Here is a 13999-nt window from a genome sequence, read left to right as displayed (position 1 = left end):
TAAAATAAGAGCTTCCCCCTCTTTCCCCGAGTCGACATGAGCAAAGTGAGCGCTGTGAAAGGCTCAGAGAGAGCTTCCATTTGACGACTGGCAGCCTCAGGTCTTGTGTCTGTGTGACACTATGGGCCACCACAAAAGCTCGTCCTTTCTCCTGCTGCAGAATAACACTGAGAGAAAAGAAAAGAGGTGGTGCATGATGGGGAGGAGGGAGGATTATTGGGGAAAAAGGGGGGGTCTGGCTTTTGAAACAGGCCCCGCGCAGATGTACGGGGCAGGAGGATTAGGCTGTGGGTGTTGGTGACGTTCACCCAGCTCGACTCTCCCTCCGTCGTGGGCCATTGTGGCTCCCAGCAGCCTCGGGTTGGTAAGCTGCTGGCCGGCGTGCCAACGGGGCTCGGAGCGCCCCCTGACAATGGCGGAGCGAAAACGAACCCCCCCCCCCAGTTCCTTCACCACCAACCTCCGACTCCCCACTCGTCCCTCCTCACCCATCGCAACTCCACACACAGAGGATGTGATAGGGGAGCTAATTTCACCCCATCTGACCAGCAACAGGGTGGAAGGGCGTGTGTTGACGGATCCATAACAACGTGAAAGCAGCGACCTGTTCACAAATATACGTAGTGGAATTAAGTTCAACATTTCCTTCTGAGGTGCAGTGGAGTAGAGGTATAAAGTAGCATAAACTGGAAACACTCCAGGGAAGTTCAAATGCTGTTCCTCAAAACTGTGCTTAGGTACAGCGCTCGAGTAAATACATTCAGTTACTTCCAACCAGTGCTAGGGGGAGCTGTGTGAAGTCTGATAAATGTCCTCAAGTGATGTCACTCGAGTCAGCGTGGGTCGGGTCTGACGACCACGAGTCTGAAAAGTAGAAAAATCGGGGGGTGTGGAGATAGGAAGACAGGAGCTCACCAGACCTCTGTGCCCCCCCCCCCCCCGATCTCTGCTGGAGGCTGCAGACTCCATCAGCATCTTCTAACACTAACACACCCCAAACTCTGACTGAACTGTCGGTGGTCGGGTTGCATTGTGGGTAATGTAGTCTCCAGGTTACCGCAAGGAAGAGGAATGTGTGGAATAAAACAGACCTTTGGTTCTTCTGCATCAGATTTGATCCTTTTTCAAAAACTGTCTGAAAATTTTAGAGAAGTGCTCTGGTGAATTGGTGGCAAGTTAAAAAATCCAATAGTTGTTTGTTACAAATTTTTTCTAATGGAAGCCCCGATACCAGGACAGTATGTGGCAATAAAATAGGCAAGACTGTGGAAACAACAGGTCCACATGGCGTAGGTTGGCAACACATAAACAACAGGGCGTACAATGTGTAGCGGTGCCAGAGCCTCCACCTGAGCGACAGGACCAGCCTGCGCCTCGGAGGGGGGTGAGTTACCGATGCAAACAAGCTGTTTAACGTTACATGCTGTATGCACCGCAACGGCTGCAACAGAAACATGTATGTGCGGATAAAAAAAGATGCGTATCACTGACACTTCACGAGGACAAAATCACTTGTTGCTGAACCTGTGCAAAATCCCAGCGAGGGAATCTCCAGCTCGGTCTGCTTTGTATCCAGTTCTGGCTGAAATTCGCACATTTAGACGCCCTTTTTCTTTGTGACTGAAAAAATTCTCCAAATGTTCACGTTTTCCCGCAGTAGTCCGGCACCTCCTGACCCGTCTTCCGGCAGCGCTCATCATTGGACTAATGATTGTCAATCAGGCGTCGCAGGAGACGCCGAGGTGGAGCAGCGTTCCCTATTTGGACCAGTTTTTCTCGGTGATGAAACGGAGCCAAACGGGCTTAAGAGCCATCGTCTGAACCAGGAAATAAAGTTAATGAAATCCAACCAAAGAACCAACACAGGAGCAATCGCCAACAACTGGTGACATTTCTGAGAGCCGATGCCAAGACCGCCAACACCATTACAACCTTTTAAGGCACAAATTCACTATTTTGAGCTTCCTGTACCTTTAAGACTTAGTTTTAGTGTTAACGTAACAACAAGAGATGCCTGTCGATCTGTCCGTTGGTCCGTCGGTCGACCTCTTTTGTTCGGACTGAAATATCTCAACAACTTTGTTTCCTTTTGACGCAGGAATATATCACTTCCTGATCCTCACACTTCATCCTAATGCATCACCCAGTGCTGAAAGAGAAGAGAGAGAGGGAGAAGCACATATTCTCGGAGTGTATTGTGGGGAGGAATGCCATTGAATTTGGGTGTTTTTTCATGCACCAGCCTCCTTTGTGTGCAGGCCATGGAAGTCCATTGTGCGGGCAGACACCCTGAGAAAAGAGGCGAGCTTGGAGCCGTTGTCTGCCGGTGCTTCTGCAGCGCTCGGGCCCTAAAAAGACCTGAATGAAGCTCTGCCATCGGAAGCAGCCGGCCCGAACCGAGAGACAATGCCACCGGGCAACTTTGAAGACCAGCAACAATTAAAAATGCTGCTTCACTATATTAATTATGCATTCGTGCTTTTGTCTTGGCCTTTTTCTTGGGAGGGGAGAATGGTGGGGGAGCTGCGAGGGTTTAAGATTCAACAGGTCTGAGGCAGAGGGAGAGAGAGAGAGAGAGAGATTACAGTGAAGAAACAACACATGCAAATGCTGCTGTTGGAAATTCATTGAGGGAGAAATGTGTGTGTGGTTGGGTGTGAGTTTCAGGGGATTACAGACATCAACAGGAACACTCTGGTATTCGCCCCAATAAAACCAAACTTTGCTTCAGTAAAAAGACAATAAAACAACTCTGAATATAAAAAAGCAGATCCAGAGAGTTCGGCAAAACTCTCAGTTTCATCTCGCAGAGCATGTTGCTAGGAAACTCTGAGTCACAGCTCGGAGTTGCACTTTGCAGACTCTTTTTCTTTAAGGCCTTTCTCCTCTCTCCTCCCTCGGTTGCAGGCAGGACACACATAAAGCAGCTTTCTGAAGGCATTGAGGTGGATATCTGCGGGTTGGCGGCTCTGTCAGGTGGCTCTGTTGTGCCCAGAGTTGCCAGCAAACAGCTCTTTTTGCACCAGTGGGAAGGTTTATTCAGAAAAAGCCAACGCGGCTTTGAAAAATCGGTCTGTTTTGGGGGGGATTCGTGCCCCGTTTACAACCAAATCCGTCACATCGAGGCCAGGTGGACGTGGAATCGCAGGGTCTCCCCCTGCTGGCCAAGCGACAGAGTGCACATGCGTTCAATTTCAGGCTGTGAGCTGCAACCTGAGCCCCATTAATTCAGTCCGTATTTGCTCACATTTCGGCGGACTGGCACCGTTCAAAGTGTCCCGAGTTTGCCATTGGCACGTTTTGTCTCCAGCGTACCCAGTGATGTCCCGACGACTGTCGCTGGATTGCTTCGCTACTGAGGAAAACTTAAAAATCATTCATGACATCACTGGGACATGTGTGACTCAGTAGGATGAGTTCTGATGAAAACTGACGTATCTACATTTCCTCCGTGAGCTGTGTGTCACATCCACCGCTGCTGCAACTGCTAATTGCGATAAGTGGGCCACACAACAAAAACTGACCTCCCCTTGTCTTTGGAACACCCGCGTACACCCGCCCTCTCGCTTGATGCAGTGCGCCTGCCTCATGTCTCTCACTTCCTGTGAAAATATGGCTGAAAAAAGCAAGTCTTGCCTGCACTGTCGCCTCCGAGCTCCATTGCAGCAGTGATGCTGGGCAGAAAATGCTGCTTTAACCTCGACCAGAGCTCGAGTGGTAAAATCAAGTTGAAAGAGTGAAGACCACCTAGGTTCATGTTGCATTTGCAGTAGCTCCAATGAATGGGAAAACCCCAATTTCTCTTTCAAATACAAAGTGAACACTTTTTTCCCCACATGAAGTTGGAGCTGGTTCATTGCGGGAAAACTTTACCGCTGTTAGTATTTGATCGACAGCTTATCACAGTCAGCTGCGGCGGTTGCCGCGTGCCCGTTCCGGCCCATTTTAAGGCTTCGGTGACTTGCTGCAACGCGCCGGGAATCGATCCCGAGCCCCCGGGGATCAAGGTAACGGCCATCGATGCCCCAAACCGGCGCACCTGTCTGACATTACGGCTCCGTCACACTCTGCCACGCTGCGTGACTCGCTTCAACCCACGCATCTTAGCGGGACAGGAAACAGACAGAAGAGAAGGGAAAGGTAACAGCAAGTGTCACACGCAGAAAACTACCAGGGATCAGTTCTGATTAGCTTTAGAAGGTTTGCGGACGCAGCAAACAAGTGTTTGACAAACCGCCGATGGAGTTGGACTGTTAGACAAACTTCCAACCAGAGTCTGTTGTCTTAGGTATCCCCTTTAAGAGTTCGTGGTTTTATTTTTTTAGAATTAGTAGGTTAGCTGAGTGGGAAGGTTTCAATGACTGACCATATAAATGGATTCAAGCGGTAACTGTTCTAGCTAGGTGTACCTACTAAACTGCCAACTGAGTGTAGTTCCCCAGTAATATTCTAAAGAGTACCAAACTGTGTTTTGTTTGCCACTTTGACTTTCTATTAAAAAGTAAGCATTTTGGGGCTCGTGTTCGTGATTTGACCTTCGTAACTAAACAGAGCTTGTTTCAGAACACGTTCGTGTTCATTGTATCGCTAAATATGTCACCTTTTCCAGGTAAAGTTCAAGTGTCGGCTGGACAACCTCTGATTTAGGCTTTCTTCGAACTGACAGAATTACTCCAAGCTGCTGCAGTTGGTGCTCTCCAGCCCAAACAGATTCAACCCGACATTCGTGACGATGTGCAGTGGAGTGCAGCGGGGGGGGTCAGAGGTCACGTGTGTTGGCAGCGGGCAACTCGCCATGTGTTTCAAATACAAACAGGGCTGCATGAATGAAGGGCTGAATGCAAAGCTCATTAGTGCTGCAGGAGACTGTACGGAGAGAGTCAGAGATCGTATAGTTTGAGTGATCGCAGAAGTGCCTCAACACATTCCTGCCTCTTTATTAAGGTGATCTGTGACCCCCTGTCCCGAAATAGAACGTTTTTCCATTGTGTGCGTGCGTGTGTGTGTGTGTGTGCCTGTGTGTGTGTGGTGGTCGGGGCTAATACGGTGCGTATCGGACCTCTTCTCTCCTAAAAAGGAACTTGTTGTCAGTTGAGAGACCACTTAGTGCTCTTATACTCTCGTCAGTGTGCAGATAAAAGTGAATCAGACCTGCTGTTTTCTGAAGCCTCCTCCACTGGAGAGGCTGGCAGAGGAGCGTTTTGTTTCGCCGCTGGTATGCAGAGAGCGGCCCGGGGACGCACAAAGACGCCCGGTAATAACAGTTAATCTTCGCAAAGGTTCAATGGCTGCCAACCGACCGGCCCGACCGGCCGGCTGCGATTCAGAGCCGGCCCAACAATGGCGACGAAACATCAAAGTCGGAGGCGGCGCGGAGCGGCCGGTTCCCATCACCTAAACCAACAAGGCCTGGGTGGAAAGTAAACATGCAGATACAACAGGAGTTACAGGCTGCTCCTTTGGACTCCTAAATTTGCCATAACAGACATTTCCATCTTACTTAAACATCCAGTTACTGAGTGTGTTTCCTGTGGGAGTTCGCTTTTTGTCTAAATATTCTATATTCCATCTATGATCTATTCTATTCTATTTTTTGGAGCCATTGCACAGATTCATTCCCTGGAAGTTTACCATAACCTTAAATGATCCGTCTGGTGTTAATCCTGTGTTTGTCCTATTGTCAACAAATCCCATGAAAAGACCAAGACCGGCAACGTGTTCGTCCGTCTTCCAGTACTTACTGACTTCTATACTCTGCCTGTGGCTCTCAGCTCCGAGCCGATTGGTTCCCACGGAAGATATAAAGCTTTAAAAACAGATCACAAATGTATAATTCCATTTTTTAAAGGGTCGGTAATTTCAATTTTTTAACAGTCAGGAGTAAACAGTGCATTTGTACAGTGCAGAGTTGGGGACTGTTTCAAGCGGCGGGTTAATCCACATTTGGTGCTCTAGTCAGTATTTGGAGCAGCAGGACGATGTAGGCGGCATTGAGTCCCGCTGATCCCTTGGTGACCTGTAAGACACCTTTGGTTGTCGACAGTATCATGTCCTTGTTCATTCATGTCTCCGATCCGTCAACCCCAGAAATAATATGTGTAGAGTCATATGAGCAGGTGAAGAATAACCCTATAGGTCGTCTGTGCAAGCGGCTTTTTACGACCCATAGTTACGTCTTATGGTCCGGCGCCCGCTAGTGGCCGAAGTAATTGTGACGGGTGCAAAGGAGGAAGTCAGGTGACGTACAAAGAGTGACAAAGTGAGTGTGAGGAACAGGTTGCGATGGATGGACGGGTCGATTTCACGCGGGACTCTGACACGGGAGATCGCTGTTGCTTTCAAGCAGATAGTCGGCGTTGTTTTTGTAACCATGACAACAAAGGTCCTCTAACCTTAAGGAAGCACTTATTTTAACCCAAACCATGTTCTTTTCCTCAACCCAACCAAGTTGTTTTTGTGCCTAAACCGACCCAAACTGCGAACGCATATTTCTTATTCTAACCAAAGTCCCGTACACCTGCTGCCGAGGGGGGGCGCTGTTTCAGGAGGCGCTCCCGTGGTTTGTGTCAGAGGGTAGGGACAAACGACCTGTGCCGCTGTTCAGGTTGGAGGACATGTTGGAAGATGGATATTAGTTTCTCCGAATGACATGACAAAACATGTTGTTTGACCCCGCCCTCCAGAACGTCACATACAGGTGGTTTCTGATCGGACGCCCCTGTGAGCTGGACGACATTATTCATCTGAGCTAACCCGTTGCAAATCTCTGTTGGAAAATAAATCTGTTTTACGATGCGACAACGCTGTGGTTACAGTTTGGTTGGTTCTAGGCACAAGAAAAAATACTTAGTTAGGTTTAGGATAATGTTGTTTTTCTTGCGAGGACAGTCTCATTTCATTTCTGCGCATCCAGTAGAGATATATCCAGGCTGTGTTTAGCCTAGCTTAGCACAAACACTGTAAACCGCTAGCCTGGCTCCATCCCAAGGAAAAAGTAAACCTTCCAACAGCCCCGGAGCTGTCTGATTTTACAACAGCTCTGTTATTATGAGGTAAATAATGCATAGCGTCTCATCTGGGCAGGAAAGGCAGAAAAGGAAAATAAAACGGAGGAGAGATCTTGGGGTTGCCATGACCGTGAGTTTAAAAACACCCAAACAGCAGGCTGCTTTTTGGATGCAGGTTAGCTTTCTGTAATGTAATTTTATGTCTCAAGTTTCAAGTTCAAGTTTATTTTTGTCATTTCGACCACATTTGAAATACCGTTTAAAATGAAACAACGATAAAAGAGAGTTTACAGAGAAAACGTAAAAGCGAAAAGACAGAAATTAAAATCCCACTATTACTGTTACATACGTTACCTGTCAATACAACAGTTCAGTGCATGCGAATCGAGCGGCTCACTACACGGTGCGTGCAGCTGATTTTTCACGTGTCTGTATTTTGGTTGATGCCTGTGTTCGGTTGTGATCGATGGATCGGTCCAGCACTTTGTGACGTGACAGAGACGCCACGTGGGTTCGACGAGGATTGCCAGTGGACGACTGTGGCCCAGCTCCAGGGCCTGACCTCTGACCCCTCTGTTGGGTGGGGGTGGGGGGGGCTTTTACAGTGAATGTGGTAGCAAAGGGGGTGGGTGGGGTGGTGGCAGTTTAATGATACGCAGTCTGTTCTGTGTGAGATGACCTCGTTACCTCAATCCATGTATTGATGGGGGGGGGGATTATCACCAGCCTGACAACATATCCGACCCCACTGCTGCTGTTAAAGGCTCGGTTCACACAAATTCTAAACTAACACACGGATATTTCTTCGGTAGAAAGTAGTTCCAGTGAAAACTGTTGGCAGTGGCTGAGAGCAGCATGAATGAAGTTCCACTGACCTCCATTACACTGGAGGCAGATTTCACTTCTCCTCCTTTCTGAATGTGTCAAATACGTGAAAATATCCTTTGTAGTATATTGTTTGCTGCATTGTTGTTTTTGTTGTTGTTTTTCTTTTCTTTTGTCTTGTTTTTTTCCATCTTTGTTTGCTTTCTTCTCCTGTTTTATCTTTTTCTTTTCAGTCTGTTATTTTTTGTTTCATTCTTCCTTGTTTTTATTTTCTTCTTTGCTTGTTCTTCTATTCTTTTGTTTTATTTTATTTTCTTCTTTGTTTTGTGAATGTGTTGCTTGCCCATGTGTTATGGGTATGTTGTTTATGACAGAATCAAATCAAATCAAATCAAAATCTAATTTATATATATTTATGATCGAGTGAACGCAGAATATGATTTATAATTTAGATTTAGCTAAATATTAAAAAATAACAAAATACCATGTAAAATATCTTTTTAAAAATTCAGTTAATAACTACATGCAACGATAGAAATGAAAACTACTAATCACAATAATAATAATGATGATGATGATCTGCATAACTTGAAGCAGGATGGAGATGAGGAAGAGCACAAAGCAGAGCCCCTCTGTAAAAATAAAGGTTAAAAACGTATCAACCATTGTTTTGATCTGATGTCCTGGAAAACATCCTGGGAACCTTCCCTCAGGGGATTTGTCCTTGTCCGTTCATTTCAATGGCCGGTGCCTTTTCCCACGTAACATCATCCGAGGGTGGGACCTGTCTGTGGATCTGAAAGGGATGTTTGCTGCAGCTTTTTCTGCGACTGTAAAAGGGACCTGGTTATCACCTCAGCATCATTTCCTCCATTGTTGTTGACATAAAGGTGAAGAGCTGTGGATTGTCCTGTAGAGCGAAAGGACAACAAGTTCTGATACCTGAACGACAAATTCGGTCGTTTGTCAGTGGACTCGCCCCAGCTGTTCTTAGTTTGGGCAACTGACACCGTGTACGGATCATTTATTTACAGCTTGGGTTTTATTTTGAACGTTTTGTCCGTCATCCCAGTCAGTAATAACAACACCGTACTCATCAAGTTAAGAACTGAGATTCGGTAACGTGTTGAAGTCTGAAGTCCGATGAGTCAAGAAACACGAGCCGTCAGATGACCGGACAGGAAGCAAACCAACAGTTTTCCAGATGTTCTAAACAACTTTAGTTAGAGGTGACATGTCGCTAATAATCACTCACTGAACAGGAAAAACTACCCGTGCGCAAGTACGGTAAATGCAGCAGGTCAAAGTCGAACCACAAGTGCGTCTGTAAACTGTGATGGACGTCTGCAACGGACAGCGTGGGTAATAATTTTACCGCCGACCTTCGCTCTCTCTCCATAATACATAGGGCTGAATTTGGGGTTTGGAGCAAAGGAACAAAGTTTGGGCTCAATTTGTCCACATGTCAAGTAACATCTCATAAAATGCCCGTTAGAAGAGACGCGTTGACGCGTTTTATGCCGCGACGACTTTATTTTTAAACCTGGATTGACTGATCTTTTTATCCCCTGGGGGGCCCTGGAAACGAGCTGTGAACACAGCATCGAACTATCATCATCTTTGAAGTCGATACGGTGAACCTGTGAGCAAACCATCCAGCAGAAACGCGATCATTCATCTGGATCTGGCGTTTGTGTCCCCCTGATGAATCCAAGTCAAGCTCTCCCTCTCTCTTTCAGCTCTGTTAACAGTAGAGCTGTGGTCAGAACAGCTAAGCAATGAGCTGAAACTCACTGTGGAGCTCCATGAAGCCGAGGGGAGCTGCAGGTACCGGTAATAGTTTTTCTGTTATTTCGTCACTCCGTCAGACTCCTTTCACACCGTCACACCGGTTTCACGTTGTCTTTTCACACATTGTCGTCAGCCGCGTCGAGGGTCTGGTTAGGTTTAGGGCACCAACACGACTCGGTCACGGTTGGTGGAAGATCGTGTGGTTGAGGTCAGGAGATGATTAAAAAACAAAGCCGAGAAAGCGATGACGGTAGGAAAGAGGAAACGAACAGCGTGCTCCCATGTTAAAACCCAGTGTCGCTGACCCACCCATCCGGCCCGACCTCCTCCCTTTGGGGACTTTGTCGCTCTATAACGGCATCAACCTACTTCCACCTTTGCTCCCATCATAACTACAACGTGACATAAACACATATCGTCTTGTTTGCGGCTCTCTTCAGCCACTCCCGGCCAGATCACCACGAAACGGTGCATGTTTGTGGTTCCTGCCAGGATTTTGGTGACCCCGGGACCTTTCCTCCTCCCACCACATATTTTTTTCGTTGACAAGTTATCTGGAGACTCGGTGACCGAATCACAGCGTCTCAGTGAAAATTCCTGTTCTCATTCCTGCTCCTGAGAAGATGAACCCCTCATGTTTTGATTGACTTTTTTCCTCCACTACAGGTAAGGACCCAATTACAGAAAACCCGGCAGTGTATTGTTCGTTCAGCTCAAAGAATAACTGCTGTGGGGGGGGTTGAACTTTGCAGTCCGTTTTCGGACAAACTTTGTTTTTTTGTGCCTGTTTTGTTAAAGAAAAACAAAGGAAAAAAACGTACAAGACGTTGTGCAGGACACCAAAATAAATCAAACTCTTAAACTCCAGCAGTTTGGCCTTTCAGTATGTTGTTGGAGGGTAAAGGTCTGGTCCTGGCAGGATTCAAACCGCCACCACGTTCACTTCCTGCGCCGAGTGGTTGATCGATCAGTGCGCGCTCCCCTCTGCTCTTTCTGGAGGATCAATAACTTGTTCAGAACAGTTCGGGCCTCTGAATCACAGCAGCTTCCTTAGTCCCGGGAATATTTTTCTGCTTTGCTTCCCCCTGTTTGATCGCGTGGGCTGGGCGCTGTGAGAAATGCCTCCGCCGGATGACTCACATGGTAAACAGGTGAAAGGAGGAGAAAGAAAAAATGTCTCTCACTATCTGGCCTGTTAGCTTTCCCCCGACAGATCATTTCAGGTCACGGGCTCTCGTCGGAGGGAAAAATCAGTCCCAGCCATTGTGCAGTTTGTAGGAAATTAATGGAAAATTGTCCGAAAGCTCCCAAAAAAAAAAATCCCTGAATGGGTGCTCTGTGGGAGTACAGCTAATTTTATTAGCCCCCTTGGTAGCATTCAGCCTAACAAGTGGAAAGCAGTTTCTGCATAAATTAAAGATAATCCAGAGTAAATTATGCAAATATATTCGCTCAGATAAAGGAGGGGGCGGTGTGGTCGTTTATTGTGAGGTTAAAAAATCTGAGCCTGTGGCTGAAACCGAACCGAGGGAAACTTCACTTGAAGGTTTGTGAGGGCTCGGCCTGTGGGGGGAAACAACATCGTCTGTGCATCACTGCGAGGATGAATGAAGCTCTGATGAGCTGGGAATCGGACTGAGGGGCAAAGACCGCAAGCGGCGGGTACAGCGCGGTGAAGTTTCCCTGCCATAAAAATGCTCGTCCCATCAGTTTTTTAGATTTATTTCTCGCCTCCCAGGCAGCCATTGGTTTCACCTTAATCCCGAGGAAATCAACGTGCACGGGCCTGAAACTTTTGGCAGAAAGATAGTCAACATTTGGTCAAGGCCAAGCTGGCGAAGAAGGTTCTCGTCAAGCTGCAGTGTAGTTGAGGGAGTCTTGAAAGCTCTCCCCGGCGGCCGTGGCCGGATAAACCTGTTAGGTGCGTAGAATGCCAGGGATTGAGGTCCTGGTTCTTCCTGGTGGATTCTCGCCAAAATCTGCCCCCATTTTCCCAGGCACACAAAATACCCGCAACTTGGTGGGTCTGGGTACGTGCTAAAGACCGTCCTGGAATAAAGACGCCTTCTCCAAAAACCTCATTAACGCCACCATGCACAGCTATTATAGATGCGGCCCGACCTTGAAACGCTGTTGTTACAGTGATGGAGCTTTTCATGCCAAATGCCACTTACCGTCCAGCTGTGGAAAGCGCCGACGCATCAACGTAAAAACACTTTTTCTGCCAGTTGAAGTCCCGCATTCAAAATCGCCTCAAGTACAAAAGTATTATCCGCAAAACGTACCTAAGGTATCAAAAGTAAGACTTGTGACTGGCATATTGCCGTAAATGATGCATCAGAGAGTGAGTATTTTACTGCTGTAGCTGGTCACGGTCCAGCTACTGTTGTTTCCACTACTTTAAATACTGTTGTGTAGTTCGGTGGTACCCAACCTTTGGGCTGGGCCCCTTTCAAAGGGTCACCAGATGAAACCGACGGGTTGTGAGATGATTCATGGGAGAGGACAGAGAGAAGAAAGAAGAAAATCTGTTTTGCCAGGTTCATCGTGAGGGAAGCCCGATGGCTTCCAGCGTTATGTTTGTCGTGTTCACATTTTTTTTTGTTTTTATCGTACAGAGTGACATGACTCTGATGCCGGAGGCTGGGGCCCGAGGCCCATCAGCGGTGGTGGTTCTGGGCCCGGCGCGGGTTAGGAAACACATCCCGCCACGTGCTTCGCGTTGCGCGCACCTTTTCAGTATTTAACCAGGACCACGATCTCTCCCAAATCTCCACCAAGTGCCGTGGGCGCGTAGACGGAACCACGAGGGGCTCCAGTCAAGCTCCAGTTGCTGCGAGCGGACGCTGAGGGAAAACGGACGAAATACGGTGTCAGTGAATCATGAAATCCAATATGCAACTCATTTGTCTCAGGTCGGGTTTCTTCCATTAGTGAACACGTACCGATTGTGTGTTGGTGCTAATAATCTAATATTGTCATATCTGATTCTATGTCACGTAGGCCATTTTCTATGTAACGAGTACTTTTACTTTTCACACTTTAAGTACTTCTGTACATTTACTAAAGTAGGACTTTGAATGAGGGACTTCTAGTGGCGTATTTTTACATTGTGGTGTCTTTGCTTTTACTCATATAAAAGTATTACTATATTTGACTTGTATCAGGGTAATAAAGTCTTGGAAGCACAACAACTGGGCGGATAATACCGTATGTTGTGTTGCTTTCTTTGGTACAAGCCAAAGTTTTCTCACTCCCGTTCACATAAAAATGGACACACACACGCACACACGCACACACACACACACACACACACACACACACACACACACACACACACACGCACACACACACACACCCACTTGCTTCACATTCCCGGAGTGAATTGTGATTTCTGGGTCACCGCTGATGTTTCGGTCTCCGTTTCAGTGCGAGGTGGAAGCGTCTCTGAGGGGTCAGGAGGTCAGCGGCCCTGCGAACTCCCACCACACACACACTTAAAGACAAAGCAAAACGAAACCTCCTCTTTGCCGTTTCACTCAATTACTCCTCACGTCGTGTTAATGACTCCCTGCTGTCTGCGGGCTGAGAGTCACCAGCTGCCGCTCCGCTTCGAGTCGCGGCACCTGAGGACGTCCTCTGATTTTAAAACAGAAACTCACAGAGCAGGAATATTTTTTACAGGTTCCAGATCAAGTTTTGATCGACCACTTTAATGATCGTGGGGTTTTTTTGTTTGTTTGTCTGTGTGTTTGTGTTGCCTCCACTTTGTTCCTCGCTTCGTGACACCTTGTGGGAATGATTTCAGCTTCGACCGAACTGGTGTCTGCGAGAGTTTAGTGGTACGATACAGGACTCTTCTCCTTTTCTTGGGGCTTCTTTGGGAACTAGATGACGAGGGAACACGTCGGATACGTTCGCATAATTTATTTTGGACCAGTGATAATTTACCATTACCTACAACAAAACCTGCTTCAAGTTAAGGGTTGATGAGTCTAAGTAATAATCACTGATATAAAGTAATGGAAGTGGCTTGAAGGAGACTCTTGTGTTGAGTCCACATCTACTTTTGATACCTTTCAATATTCCAGTTGATATTACAACATGGTTCATAATTTTGAATAAATTCGGACTCAGTCAACTGAGAACCAAACACAGGAGCGTGGGGGCACCCTGGGGCCCGTCGCTCCTGCCCTGCGCATCACGGTGGGGTTTGCAGAATTGGACGTTTTTAAAAACCGGTGGCTAGTCCAGGGTTGTGTTGTGGGGCGTGTGGGTTTCTGCAGGTGACCTGCTTCTTCCTGTTTCTTCCTTCTTCTTCCTTCTTCTTCCTGCTTCTTCCTGCTTCTTCCTTCTTCTTCCTGCTTCTTCCTGCT

This window comes from Xiphias gladius, chromosome 8 (genome assembly GCF_016859285.1).
Source record: "Xiphias gladius isolate SHS-SW01 ecotype Sanya breed wild chromosome 8, ASM1685928v1, whole genome shotgun sequence".
Classification (NCBI taxonomy): Eukaryota; Metazoa; Chordata; class Actinopteri; order Istiophoriformes; family Xiphiidae; genus Xiphias; species Xiphias gladius.
Note: the sequence above shows the minus strand (reverse complement) of the source record.